At 28.5% G+C, this 14,138-nt stretch overlaps 1 protein-coding gene across 1 annotated transcript in view; it reads left to right on the top strand.

Moving 5' to 3' along the window:
* The window catches only part of LOC122847439 (casein kinase I-like), a 155,166-nt gene that overhangs the window by 11,967 nt on the left and 129,061 nt on the right, over window positions 1–14,138 (top strand). The window contains exon 2 of the transcript XR_006373366.1: window positions 2,560–2,623. The gene's annotated coding sequence lies outside the window, so the exon portion shown is untranslated. The remainder of the gene's footprint in view (window positions 1–2,559; window positions 2,624–14,138) is intronic.

Genomic DNA, 14,138 nt, shown 5'->3' with positions numbered 1-14,138 from the left:
TTTACCACACTGAGAGAAATTTTAACTAAAAATTACAAACGTATAAGAAAAAATTACAAAGCGAATAGTAAAAACTGCGTTCCTCCGATTATTTGTAAGAATTATTCGTATATTGATAAATAATTTTTACAATAAAGTTACGTAAAAAATTTGGCCATTGACTATATACAACACTAAGCCATAAAAATTACATAATTTTATTGTAATTTGTCTTTAAAAAAAATGACTAAATTCACGAAACTCACAAGTAAATTCTAGCAGATTGAGAATTTACGCACTACCGGTTTTAGAATTTACTATATTTTATTATAAATTTTATTTAAAAGTTGGACTTTTTAGTAAAGTTCGGCAGTTTGTGCTAGATTCACGGAGAACGGCAATCAATTCCCGGCAACATTTTTTCTTTTCTGTTTACACGCTCAAAACTCGAAAACTAATTGATAAATAGAAAAAATTCATTCTTGATAAATTGTTCAGAAATAAATTACCAACAATAAACCTCGCTTAACCCCATACCTAGCTTCAACAGATAAGGCTGTAGAAATGCTTGAAATTACATGACAATTCAATCATTTGTTCAATCAGTCGGCCATCTTTGTATTATTTCGCCCCACAACCAGAATTTTTACAAAGCGATATAGTAAAAAATATTTAAGTCTATGCTAACTTTTATATGTGTACATGATAAATTTTATTATATATATTAGAATATTTATTAAATTGTTCAGTATTTTTTATTCGAACTTATAATATTTTTTATCGTTTTCACAAAACATGTATGTGCTTTATTTTAATTAACTCATAACTCATTATCTAAGACATTAATCAAAAAAAGTAATTCTTTATAAATTGTTTAGAATTAAATTCTCAATAATTAACTCCACTCAACCCCATGTCTATCTGCAATAGATAACGATGTACAGAGACTTGAAGTAACATAACAGTTTTTTGACATTGTGTGACATTTTACATAATTTTATTGTAGAATATCATCTCTCGCGGCCAATCCCAGAAATAAAACAAAAATTACAAAGCAGTATAGTAATTTCTATTCAACATGGGTTTTAATTTTTAGTTAAAATTTCTCTCAGTGCATGGTAATGAGTGGCCTATATGCAACTAACATAAACAGAATAAAATAAAGTCATGCTTTTATTCAACGATATACTCGCGTAATCGTGCCGTGCGAAAACAAGTGCCGATCGCTCCAATTACCCCTTAGCAGAGAGTGTGCTTCACAGTGATGCTAAATAAATACCATGTGGCCTCGGGTGGAACACACGACCTCACATTGACTTTTTATATACGGTTAAATGCGCGAGAATCACCACCTCATTCCTATCGTACTTATTTTGCATCACCAAACATATACGGAAGCAATTTAAAAAAAAAAAATCACATCGGGGTATTTAAATCAGATGAACAATTTGTCTCATGTTTTTCATCTTATGTACATCTTACTTTTAAAAATTAATTTATCTGCAAGTTATTAAAAAAAAAAAACAATAATTAATGATCTTTAGATTTTATTTTAATCTGATAAATTATATATAGAGCAGTAGAATATATATTTTTTTTCTTTTATTTTTCTTGGCTGGAATGTCAACGCGCAGCTGTGATATATATTTTAGTAGAGCCAAGTATATATGCTTGGACTCAGATTAAAATTTAGCTTGACACTAGCACGATTATACTCAAAAAACACAAAAGCAAACAGACACACACACAAACTCGTAAAAAAACTATAAAAAAATAAAATATATAATAAAAATAAAATAAACAACAAGACAACTCGAAGAATTCCACTGCTCGAGATATCAGCCATCCAGATTATTCGATGACGTAGTGTTTAAGGAATAAAAAATCCAGTCGGGAATTCTACGCATTCAAAAGGTCCTGGGATTCTGTGTCATTAACTCGTCCCTTATCGCTATGAAAATCTCAATGATTTATCTGTATTCGACTTTCATGTATGCTTTTGTCTAGAACTTATAATCTGCATCACAACAAATTATCAGCATTACAAGTTTTATAAAAAATTATACTTCATATATATATTGCAAATATAAACGTAGGGTTAGATGAAACGAGAGAGCGAGAGAGAAAATATACGTACGCTATAAGAAATAAATAAATAAATATAAAAAATGATGTGTCTAAGGGTCAAGGATATGTAGCAGGTGGCGGATGTTTGTCTGTGCATATAAGAAAATAAAATACAAAACCATATTACAGGCGATGAGAGGCGTAAGAATCACGTCTTGCTTGTCCAATGTATATACCGGTCTATATAATTTTGTTCGTCCACCATGTGACCCTGAAGATAATCTTCAGATGAGGGGGGTCAGTATTATTTTTTAAATCTTTATTTCATCACACAATAGACGAATTGTTTTGCGTTGTCGTTAATGTGTTCGACAGATTGTCGATAGTCTGCTCCATAAATACAAAGCTCTAAATTAACTCTAAATTAAATGATATTGATTATGTCCCTGACCCCTTTTGTATATTCATTTGGAAATATGTAGTCTAATTTCTTTTTTTCAATTACTGTTGTAGATGACATTTACCTCAATTGGACAAGTCAATGACATCAATCTACAATTTTCATCATCAACTGAGGGTAAGTTTATACAGCAATTTTAGTTTTTATTTTCATTTTGATTCTCCTTTATTTTACCAAGCTCTTGACATTAAATGAACAAGTAATTTAATTTTTTTATAACAAAAGAATGATCTGTTATAATACAGTACAGTAAAACTTTTAATAATTTCATTTGAAAGAAAACAAAAAATTAAATAAAACTCATCTTTCTTACTGCACGGTTTTTTCTGCATCGTATTACAAACCAGCGATGTTTGACTTCTGTATATTGGAGATCAAACACTGGGGTCATTTTGAAGTATATATTTTCGTTGAAAGTTTTATAAAATTGAGGCTGCTCCCCATTCTCAGTTATGCTGAGACTTCATATTTTTTATTTTTTTTTTCTGCTTCACAATCTGTATTTTTTTTTTTCCTTATTTCTCTCTTTATTCATCCACTCTGATATTTGACTTTAGTACACACTGAAGATCAATCGTTAAGGTCACTTTTATGAAAGTTTCAAGAAAATACAGTTGCTCTCAATATTCTTATAAGTATATATAAGAAAATTATTTTCGTATTTGTTCAATTTCTTATTTTTTTTTTTTAACTGCTTGTTACTATGTTTCTTTTTTAATCGCGCTATTTTTTTATTTTATATATTATACATTTTTTTTTATATATCCTATATATTTTTTTCGTGTTCATGTCAATCGAAAAGACATAGAGATCGAAAAGGAGATCAAAGGGAGAAGTATCAAAGCCTCCTTTCCCTGTCTTTGGTGCCGATCTTGTGTATGCCCATACCCGGTAAGCTTTATTATACAGGATTGTCAAGTGAGTGCGTGCCCAAGTCTCGATTCGCACTGAGAATCATAATCAGTTTGATTTTATTTTATCCGAGGCTTTGTTAACCTCTCCAAGATGCAATTTTACCTCACAAAAAAAAAATTATAAATAATTAAATTCCTCTATTTATATTTAACTATATATTTAGCTATAGATTACACTTAATTCAATTCTAAAACACCTAATAAATATTTTTATCTATACATATACTGTTTTTTTTTTTTTTCTGGAATATATTTTGACTTCTTTACTCAATGATGATAAAAAAAAAATAAGGTGTATAAATACGTTAACCATTAAAAACAAGCCAAGCGAATAGAAGTGGATAAGTCCATTAGTCGAAGGTAAAAGTCGGTGGTATACGGTTACGTCAACAGAGTGTAGAATAAATTGTGTTAATATGTACATGAGTAAAAGAAGTGACTTGACCTATCTGAAGGGTAGTGGCTGATACAGAGAAGAGTGAAATTTAAAAAAAAAAAAAAATCATCATTCAATGAAATGTATATGTAACCAACACCTGCACAAAAAGTTTCCATGTGTTCATCGAGCCATGACGTTTTTTATTTTCAATCTTTTTTTTTTTAAATATATTTATTGTATAAAATATACATATAGAAAAGTCAATATTATTTTTATTTTTAATCTTTTTATTTTAATGTATTCAAGAAGATTCAATACTGCCGCGGGTACATTTAAAAGGCTCGGCGGACAAACGGAGGGGAAGTTATTTATCGTCGCCATTTAGAGCGCTATATAATAATATACCAGAACGCGCGTACAACAATTTCTTAATGCTTCAACATTACAACCGATACTGAAAGACAATTAGGGCTTTTATGAATAAAAAAAAAAAAAAAACAAAATATATATATATATTCTGTAATTACTGGTCGATTCGTGAAAGTTAATTTTTTTTTTTTTGAAACAACTAGTATTTTTTTCAATATATATTCTTCAAGTATATCAAATATATCCAATTTATATATTTTTCATGTTATAGTTGATCATACAACAACTTTTTAATATGATTTAATATGGTCTCTAAGCATCTTGTTCTCAGTCACTTTTTATTTTATTTTTCGCTTCAATAATCTTTTTCATTTTGATCTCAACAACGATGGGTTGGCGATGAGTCATTAATTGAATATTGCATCGTTGTTTTTATTTATTTATTTTTTTTTTCTACACCTGCACGACACCGTGACGATCTACCAGTATATATGTACAACTCACACGCGAATTTTTGATGTTAAAAATCTTTGTACAATTCCGTTTTCTGTAGCATGAAAGGGCCATCATCAGAGTCGATCGACTAAATGATGTTACAGAAGTGAACTCATCCCCTTATATTCCAAAGTACATATGCACGGTTGGTCAGTATTAACAACAGTAAACCAAGAGATTGCAATGTATATTATATTATTATAATATTATAAGTCGCTTGATGATAGTAAAACGGATCATGCTTATGAGCGAGTGAGAAAATATTAAAAAGAAATAGTAAAATGTTACCAGGCTCATATAGTGGTATCTATGTTGTCTTGTAGATTGTGAACATGCATATGTATAGTGAAGCATAAAACACAGGGATAAGTTAGACGATGTTAGAAATTATTATGACGATGCCACGCCATGAGAATCCAATTGTGCATATGTATATGTGTATTTGACCTATTCCACGGTCCAAGGACTGGGTAATCGATTTACCGTCTCGGTGTATAAATTGATCGAATTTTATTGTGGTAATTTTGAACATTTTATATGTCAATTTGTGTAACACATTAGATTATTTAATTTTTTTTTTTTTTTTATTTAAATTATTTATTATTATTATTTGAAGATGATGAAAAATAAAAATCTTCAAATGTTAGATATATATTTTATATAGGTATTAATTTAAAAAATATATTTTTACATACGCATGATTTTTAATGATAATAATTTACATAATTATTAAAATACATTTATGGAGTTGTTGAGGGTGTTGAAAGAGAGCGTATCGAATTTGAGTTGTCCTCTTCATTTAATCTTATATATAGTTTTTGGAAGTTGATTGCATACTGAGATATACGGAGATGCTCATACCCGGCAGGCCTTGAAGTTGAGGAATAGGTCACCTGCTTGATCAGATTATATGAGGAATTATTATTTAAATATATCTTTGCACATCATAGATTTATTTAAAAACTAGAAAATTATATAAAACAGGTGTGGATACTTGTATCATCGCATAAACTATGATTTTTAATTAAATTATTTTATTAATTATATTTTTCTTTTCATAATAAATTATATATTTTTTTTATTATTAAGTTTAAAGAAAAAAATTAATAATCAAAAAGGAAGATGAAAAATAATATTTATAAATTGGATGTATGTATGCTCTTCCGGGTTTTGACCTCTTTTTTTTTTTTTATCACATCATCTACTTTTTTTTTTTCATCATAATTCGTATGGCCGCGACAAATCGAAAATTACTGAGTATCTGAAACTCCATAACGATTAAGATTAATTGAATATAATTTTGTTTTTTTAATTTTATTTTGGTACATCCATACTTGAAGCTCCATTTTCGGCAGAGCTCTTTCACATATACTTATATTATACTGTTGTATTATATTATGATGCTTTGGGCTATAATTTTAAAGATAATAAATTTACTATAGACATATAATATTTTGAATTAAACGAATTAAAAGTAGGTGATGAAAAGCTCATGACTCGAGGCATGAAAGTTATTAAATTAAAATTGATAGCACATAGAATTGCGTCAACGCGTACTCAAGCTGTCGTGTGAAGAGATAACCACGGGTTTCCACGCGTGTAATAGCTCTCTAACGACATCGTGTGAGGCGTTTACACGCCCCTTGGGGAACAACTCGTCAATCTCAACGATCGAATGCTTTGAAAATATATATATAATATCATTTATATATTTGCAATTTAATTTACTTAATTTATTTTTATTTTATTCAATTATTGCTATTTGTTTTTTATCATACAAATTACATTTATTTATTTGATTGAAAAAAAATAAAAGTATACATAGTTTTTTCATTTGAATTTTTTTGCTAGATATATACATAATAATTTATTTGACATATTATTAATATAATACAAAATAAATTATATACTTGCAATGCAATAAATAAATAATCTACCAAAACAATATATTAATTTGTTAGTTGAAAATGAAAAATAATACATTGATAGAAATTAATTATGTTTATATTTATTTTTTTTCGTTGTATATATTTGGATTAGAGAGCACCTGTAATATCTTCCCACGCAAAGTAGTGAACATTAATTGAAATGTCACTTGTAACGTGCGACATTTTAACGCGCACTAGCAAGCAAAGCCACTGTATTTATACTTCCTGGTTTGTGTGCCTTATTAAACGTTAAAATTAACATTGCCAAGAATATTAAGAGTACAAGAAAGAGAAGATTCACAAGCCACCCTTTTTTTGTTTTTTTTTTTTGTCCCCTTTTCACCTATACATAGCATTTTGTTTTTTTATTTATTTTTTTTTAAACGACAACGAGAATCGTGCATTGCCAGGGGCAAATTTATCACCATAGAAGCAATTAATGGGATTTTTCGCGCACCTCATCTTGCCCTCACCTCACGAGCTTACTCCCCATATTTTTTTTTTGCACTTGCGGTCACGTATATACATATATATACAACAGTAACGCATTAGACTCGTTTCGTTGTTATGTAATTTAAAAATGTATATAAATTTATGAATTAAAAATAAAGTTAAATTAAATTTAAAGAATAAAAAAAAACAAGCAAACAAATCACGAAATAATCGTTACTAAAAATGTTTAAGTGATATTATCGTTATTTCATCATCATCATCATCATCATCATATAGCCTGATTTTATTCTCACAATAATCAGATAAAAAAAAACATAAAAATTATAAAATATATATATCTTCGAACGATATTTCATATATACCAGATCTTGTTTTGCCATGAATATATATGAAGAAGGTAATTGGTCAGCCGAGCCAAGTAGTTGCCCAGCTGGGGACACGAATGCGCAAACGTGTCAGCTCATTTATACCCATAACAGGAGTAAAAAGTTCGAGTAAATAAATATAAATTTATATTTTATTTTGTTTTAAATTTCCGGTTATATATACACATCTTATACAATTTGAATGAAAATGAATAAATATAATAAAAATCATATAAAATTGCAATTCTAGTGACTCGTTATATACAGAGATGTAAAAAATATAAAATTATAATTAATGTAATGTAAAAAAAATAATAATTATAAGTAAGGGCCAGTTTATATATAAAGCTTTGCAAAGTGAGAATAAAATAAAAGTAAAGGCCAAAGTACCAAAACATCTTAGAATCTATACGCGCGTTCTTATTTGACGTTAATTGGCCGTAATTACTGGCCAAAGTCGCTTAATTAGGTGAGCTTCATGTGGTATTTTCAATGTGTAGGCAATACGTATGGGGAGAAAAGGAAAAGAAAGAGGGATCGAGTATAGTGATACCAAAATTTATTGGCCCAATGCCGTTATCCCAGGAGCAAAGATTGCGCCTAAGATCGTGCGAAAATAAGTAAAAACGAAGAGAAAAAAAAAACACACATACGATATAAAATAAAGAAAAACAAAATGGAAAAGAAGAATGGGCAAAAATAAAAGAATCTAAAGTAAAGAGTTTCATGATATCGAATCACACGATCAATACAAACACGAGTAAAGAAGCAAAGGCGTTAAGCGCATGCGCTATTGATCGTTAATTAAGCGACGCCGCCGTATGAGGGCGTGCTAGCTAATATAAATACGTATTATAAAAAAAAAATATATATAAGTGATTCCTTTGTTGTCAGCAGGATCGAGCCATTTTTATTGTATTCGATTTATATATTTACTTATTTTTCATTTAAAGAGTTTGCAATTTATAATCAGCCGGTTAAAATCAACTTTGCACTGTTGCACACCCGCATCCTTTAAAAAGCGTTAAGGTACTTGTAACGAAGATAGCCATATCGGGAAAGACCGATCGTGCGCGTGTCTATCCGGTCCAATAGCCGCTACACTACCCACAGGAAGAATGATTTTTACAATTCCATTCATTTCACACATTCACTCAGGTTTTTTTTTTTTTTCTTTTATTGTTTTTCATTTAAAAAAAAAAATATATAAAGCCAAAGATAATTAAATAAATGATCAAAATGCTCAAAAGTAAGAGGTAATGCAATAAAAATCGCATGACATTAAGCCGCTCCCGCATGCGACAATCTTGTAGCACAAAAAAAAAAATAAAAATAAATAAAAAGAAAAAGAGATGGACGACGAAGAAGCGAATGGCGATCGTCGCGTATATCCGATGGCCTGAAACTAGACAGATAGTACAGGCTAAATGTCACTGTTGGTGCTTTTGCTTAATCAGTAAAACGCAGTGATTGGTTCACACGACTCATCTTGTCTTGTTTCCCGCTATTTCAAAATTAATACTCTAAAGCAACTATTAGCATCACGCGATCGCCCCATATAGACAAAAAAATAAATAAAAAAAAAAACTGCAAAATTACGCATTTAGAAGATTTGACTTTTTGAAACTATCCATAATAAAAAGATTATAAATTAACATTAATAATTTATTTATTTTAGCAGCTTATATTATAAAATAAGATGTTTGCTTCGAAAGATTAGTGTTAAAGAATTTTTTTTTTATTTTTATTTTGATATCCATTGAAAGCACCCAAATAAATTTAAATGTTTGATAAAGATCACCACCCTGAGAAACTAAACAAGAGGTGAATAAGACGCCCGCGTTTATCTTGCCTGGAGTTCGCCTGGAAGATCATGAGAAAGTCGTTCACAGCATCGAGAGCACTACTCTTGATCGTCGTCCATGATTTGATCGTATCGATTGCTACCGTTCTATAGCATTTTACTCCCACTCAAAATAATTTTATTTATCGATAAAGTTCGTGGCCACAAGAGATCCTTTAAAGATTCAATGCAATTGAAAGTCTCAATTTTATAGTAGATAATAGAGACGAGTTGCTTCAACTTGATCTGTTGAATTTTTCCGCTATTTTTTTTTTACATTGACTTGTTAATCGTAATAGATTTCGTGCGACGATTTTAAAATTTTGCAATATCTGACACATTCTTATATTGTTTTATAGATATAAATGTTTTCTATTGTTATATTTTTTTCATTGTTGCTATATGCTTTTTCGATTATACTTTGTATAAGAAAGAATTGAAATTTTTTTTTAATCTGCGGCATCTGCAAGGAATGGAAGCTCAAAGGCACGCGAGAGGGTGTGTTATCCACAATATCTTCTATCGTTGTAGCTTACCGAACCAATGTTATAGAATAAAAAAATTAACACACGATTTTATGTATATATGGGAAAATATTGACCAATTCAAAAAGAAAGAAAATTATTTTGCATAAAGCCTGATGAAAATAATTGCTACAGCTTTTTTTCGATCAATCAAAAATTCACTCAGTTCTTCTGCAACTCATTTCAAACTAAACAAATTATTTTTACCAAAGAATTGTAGAAATATTTGTTATTTCAATAATAATTTGTCTAATTTCACACATTCAGTACTTGAACTATAATTTTCTGATCATCAAAGTATATATAACATTCATACTATCTTTTTCTACTATTTATCTGTCATGACATTTGAATTCTATTTCTTTCGTAAAATATTAATCCTTTTACAACACATATTTATATAACAATTGTAGTACACTTGTCATCATTTCATATCACTTAATCTATCATTATTTCTTTACAAAATACAACAGTCATGTTTAAAGTAAACATTTCTAACACCTTGACCTTTAAATTTTTTCTATGAATACTTTTATTTCGTAAATTTATATATTGTCCCATTGAACAAAACTTCTACACACAATTATGTCCAGTTGGTACACATTGCTAATTCCCATGCCACTTTTTTGTTACAAATACAATGCAAAAAAAAAAAAAAAAAAGCCTGTCATGAAAGCACTTGCATTCCAATTCAAGATGTTACTCAATTCTCATTGTATAACAAAAACATTTAACGTACTTTGTTTTAAAAAAAAAATTAAACAACAATAATAATTTGAAATAAAAAAATGAAATATTTAATTGACTTCTGCAATCAATTGAAGAATAAAAATAGCTTTTAATTAATAGTATATAGCTTTAGAAGCATAGAGTGATTTGTGCACCAGATGCTCGAGTTAACGACAGAACACTTAAATCATCCTCTGGTGTGTCACAAATAAGCGTTTCACGTATTCGTCACGCACGCACTTCCGTAGAGCTGTATAAAACACAGACACTTAAACACAATGATATCACAGGTGAGCTTGTGAATGGATACGCCTTTCAAAGTATGTGACACTCTCACCATATGTGGATATACATATCAGACAAACCACCGCACATTTGGCATCAACCGGCAATTAACAATGACATTTCAACATTCTCCATAGATTTATATATTAATTACATCAATTCATCCATCAATTTATCGACAATCAAGCAATAAATTCTCCTTTATTTATATTTTTTTTTCTAAATTCAATTATTGCAATAATTTATTTTGTCTTTTTTTTTTTTTATTTTAAATTAACTTGTTTTTCTTTTTCCATAAATTTGGTAATTAAAAATAAATATAACATTATTATCATCATTCATGTTCAATGAATATTTTTATAATTAACATTGACATTCAACAAATTATCATATAATACCAATGTTACAGAAAATATTTATAAATATATTGATTGATCGTTTATTATTTAACACTTCCATGCAGCCAAAAAAAAAAAAATATGTTATTATATGTTTATCATCTTGTGTTAAAAAAAAATCGAGTTAAAAAAAAGATATAAAAAAATTTTATAAGCAAAAGGAAGAGGCGTATGTATAGCTTTGTAGGATGTATGTTGATTAATCAATAATACATAGACGATTTTAAGTGTAAAGACATCGGTAGACTTAACAATAACATAACTCGAGTAGGATCCAACTCGTTATGTAGAATGAAACGCGTTTTAGGATTGACGAGATGAAACACAATGTCGGTCATGCCTATGGGCTTTTTCTAACGGGCCTTAATAATCAAATAATCACTTGGGGTCTAGTCGAACGATCCAGTTTTTTTTTTTTTTTTAATCTCCTTACAAAATATATTGTAAAAAAACGTCGGCATCATGACTTTGAAAATATATTAAATATTTTTTCAAATATATTTTCAAGGAGAATTAAATTTGTACAATGAATAGAAATAAATAGAAAAAGATAGAAGGAGAGAGACAGTGTCAAGTGAGAGTTAAAAATTTTGAAAGGAAGCAATTCGCAGTCGCGTAACGATTTAAACGTGCGCCCAGTAATCACATTGTTCTTCACAGTAATTGCGCATTAATAGATGAGAACTGGGTCTCGCCTAACCTGACAATATTGTGCAATATCATCGTGTTTACTACGAAATCGTCTTAACACAGAAAACATATATATACATAAACGCAAATATCAAAATTAAATTTTATGTTAATATATGTATATTAATAAATGATGCAGTGAAAAAAAAAAAAAATTATTGTTATAATTTTCTGCTATTAATTGATGATTCTCAGCAAACAATTTTTTAAATGATTGACGTGTCTCAAGTAGAGATGAATAAATAATATATTAAATAATAAATTCATAGTCATTCAATGTAACAAAAGATTTATATAGTAATAAAATCGATTATCCATAAATATATATACAAAATCATTGACCTTGAATGATTCTCATATTTGACTGATATATCCGTATAAAAATTATACCCAAGTTTCCCCTATCAATATAGAAAAATTCAATTTACTAAGTATAAAAAAAGTAGTCATTATTATCAGTGATATAATTACAACAATTATTAATAAAATTAAAAAATTTCTAATTAGATAATTCAGTTAAGAAACTGTTATTTACATGAAGCCTTGAACCATGAATATTAAAAATTTTTGAATCCTTGAAATGATGAAAATTATATTAACTTTCAAAGTGCTTTAAATGATAAATTTTATAATTTTTTATTTCGTCAATTATAATCAAATTTAGACCAGTTGAATATTTAATAAAATGATCTGTTATTTTTTTTATGTTTTTTCTGACAGCTTCACAAAAATAAAAATACTAGATGAATAAATATATCAAAATTTTATAATGATAGTTTGAAAATAATCGTTAATACCACCAACCAATGTGATTTATAAAAATTTACCTTGAATTATTTAATTACAAAAAAACTAAATAAAAGAGAATATGAAAAAGAAAATGAAAAAAAAAAGTAAAATATATATTTGCTTGTTATGTATACTGGATATACGTATATTGGATGATGGTATGGATAATAAATGAAGTGATATGATGTATATTTCGCGAATATAAGTACTGATATCGCGTTAACCTGTTGACGGAGGACAGGAACAACGCTTCATGAGTCAGATATTCTCTGGGGCTTCATCGTGCCAGGTCACAGGTCGACTGACGCTATTCTCCGTTTATTTTTTTCCTACTTGTTCACTCCTTCATCTGGACTTTTTCTCACTCTAATTTAATACATATTTACATCTTCCTCACTCTGTAATAATACTCAAGCGAACATCCATCGTCGCTTTGTGAGAGTCCTTGATATTAGAATGGTCCAGAGTACAGTCGCTGCTCGCTTCATAGTGACCGTTACATGTTATTTTATTTTTTTTTCTTATTCATATATAAAGTTTTTTTTTTTTTTTATATTTTTATTCTTCTACTTCATCGTCTTCTTTTTCTTATACTTGTCTTCTTTTTATTATTATGATTATTTTTTTTACCTGTATATATGCAGTCAATTCGTGTGCGACTATATCGTGACCGGTAAAATGACGACATCGCTTTATTATCGTCACACGAATTACCCATGGGATAATTCCACTTGTTGCCATCCCAACCTTACAATCTTATTTATCAAGTGTACATATTATTTTCTGTAATTAGACTCAATGTTCATTTTATTATTCCATCATTTTACGATAAAATCAAATTTAATAGCCTATTAGAATATTTATTTAACAAAATAAAAACAAAATTTCAATTATTATATAATATGGCCAATAATATATTTGTAATTTTATATATAAAAAAAATTATTTAAATTATTTTATTATACAATTTATATATAGTAAATATATTTATTTATTTATATTATTTTTATAATTGTGTCGAAGAACGCACTGAGTTGTGTGTTTTGCACTTTCGCACGCCTCGTCACCTTGTCCAATGTTCGCACAACAAGTACTGCAACATGAAGGTCCTGCATATATATGTATAGGATGGATACCAGACATACAGTTTCCAATCTTAGAGAGCCAATTTACATCAACCCAACTTCAAGATTCTGAATTTCCGGATTCCACTATTTTATATATTTACACACATGTGTTTTATAAATATATTTATTCAATTTATATACATAAAGAGATCAAAGTATATGCAGTCTCTATGCATATATTTATTTATATCGATTTGATGTTTGATAAATCGACAATGAGTATAGGAAAATATACCGTTGTCTATACCCTTTTGCCACCTTTTTTTTTTTTGCTTTTTGTTTTATTATTATCCTTCCTAATTTACCCCCTCAATAGTAAAAAATATAAAAAACAATTCAATTCT

Source organism: Aphidius gifuensis, linkage group LG1, assembly GCF_014905175.1.
Source record: "Aphidius gifuensis isolate YNYX2018 linkage group LG1, ASM1490517v1, whole genome shotgun sequence".
In the NCBI taxonomy this organism is placed as follows: domain Eukaryota; kingdom Metazoa; phylum Arthropoda; class Insecta; order Hymenoptera; family Braconidae; genus Aphidius; species Aphidius gifuensis.
The sequence above is the reverse complement of the archived record's forward strand: the minus strand, read 5'-3'. Positions and strand labels throughout refer to the sequence as shown.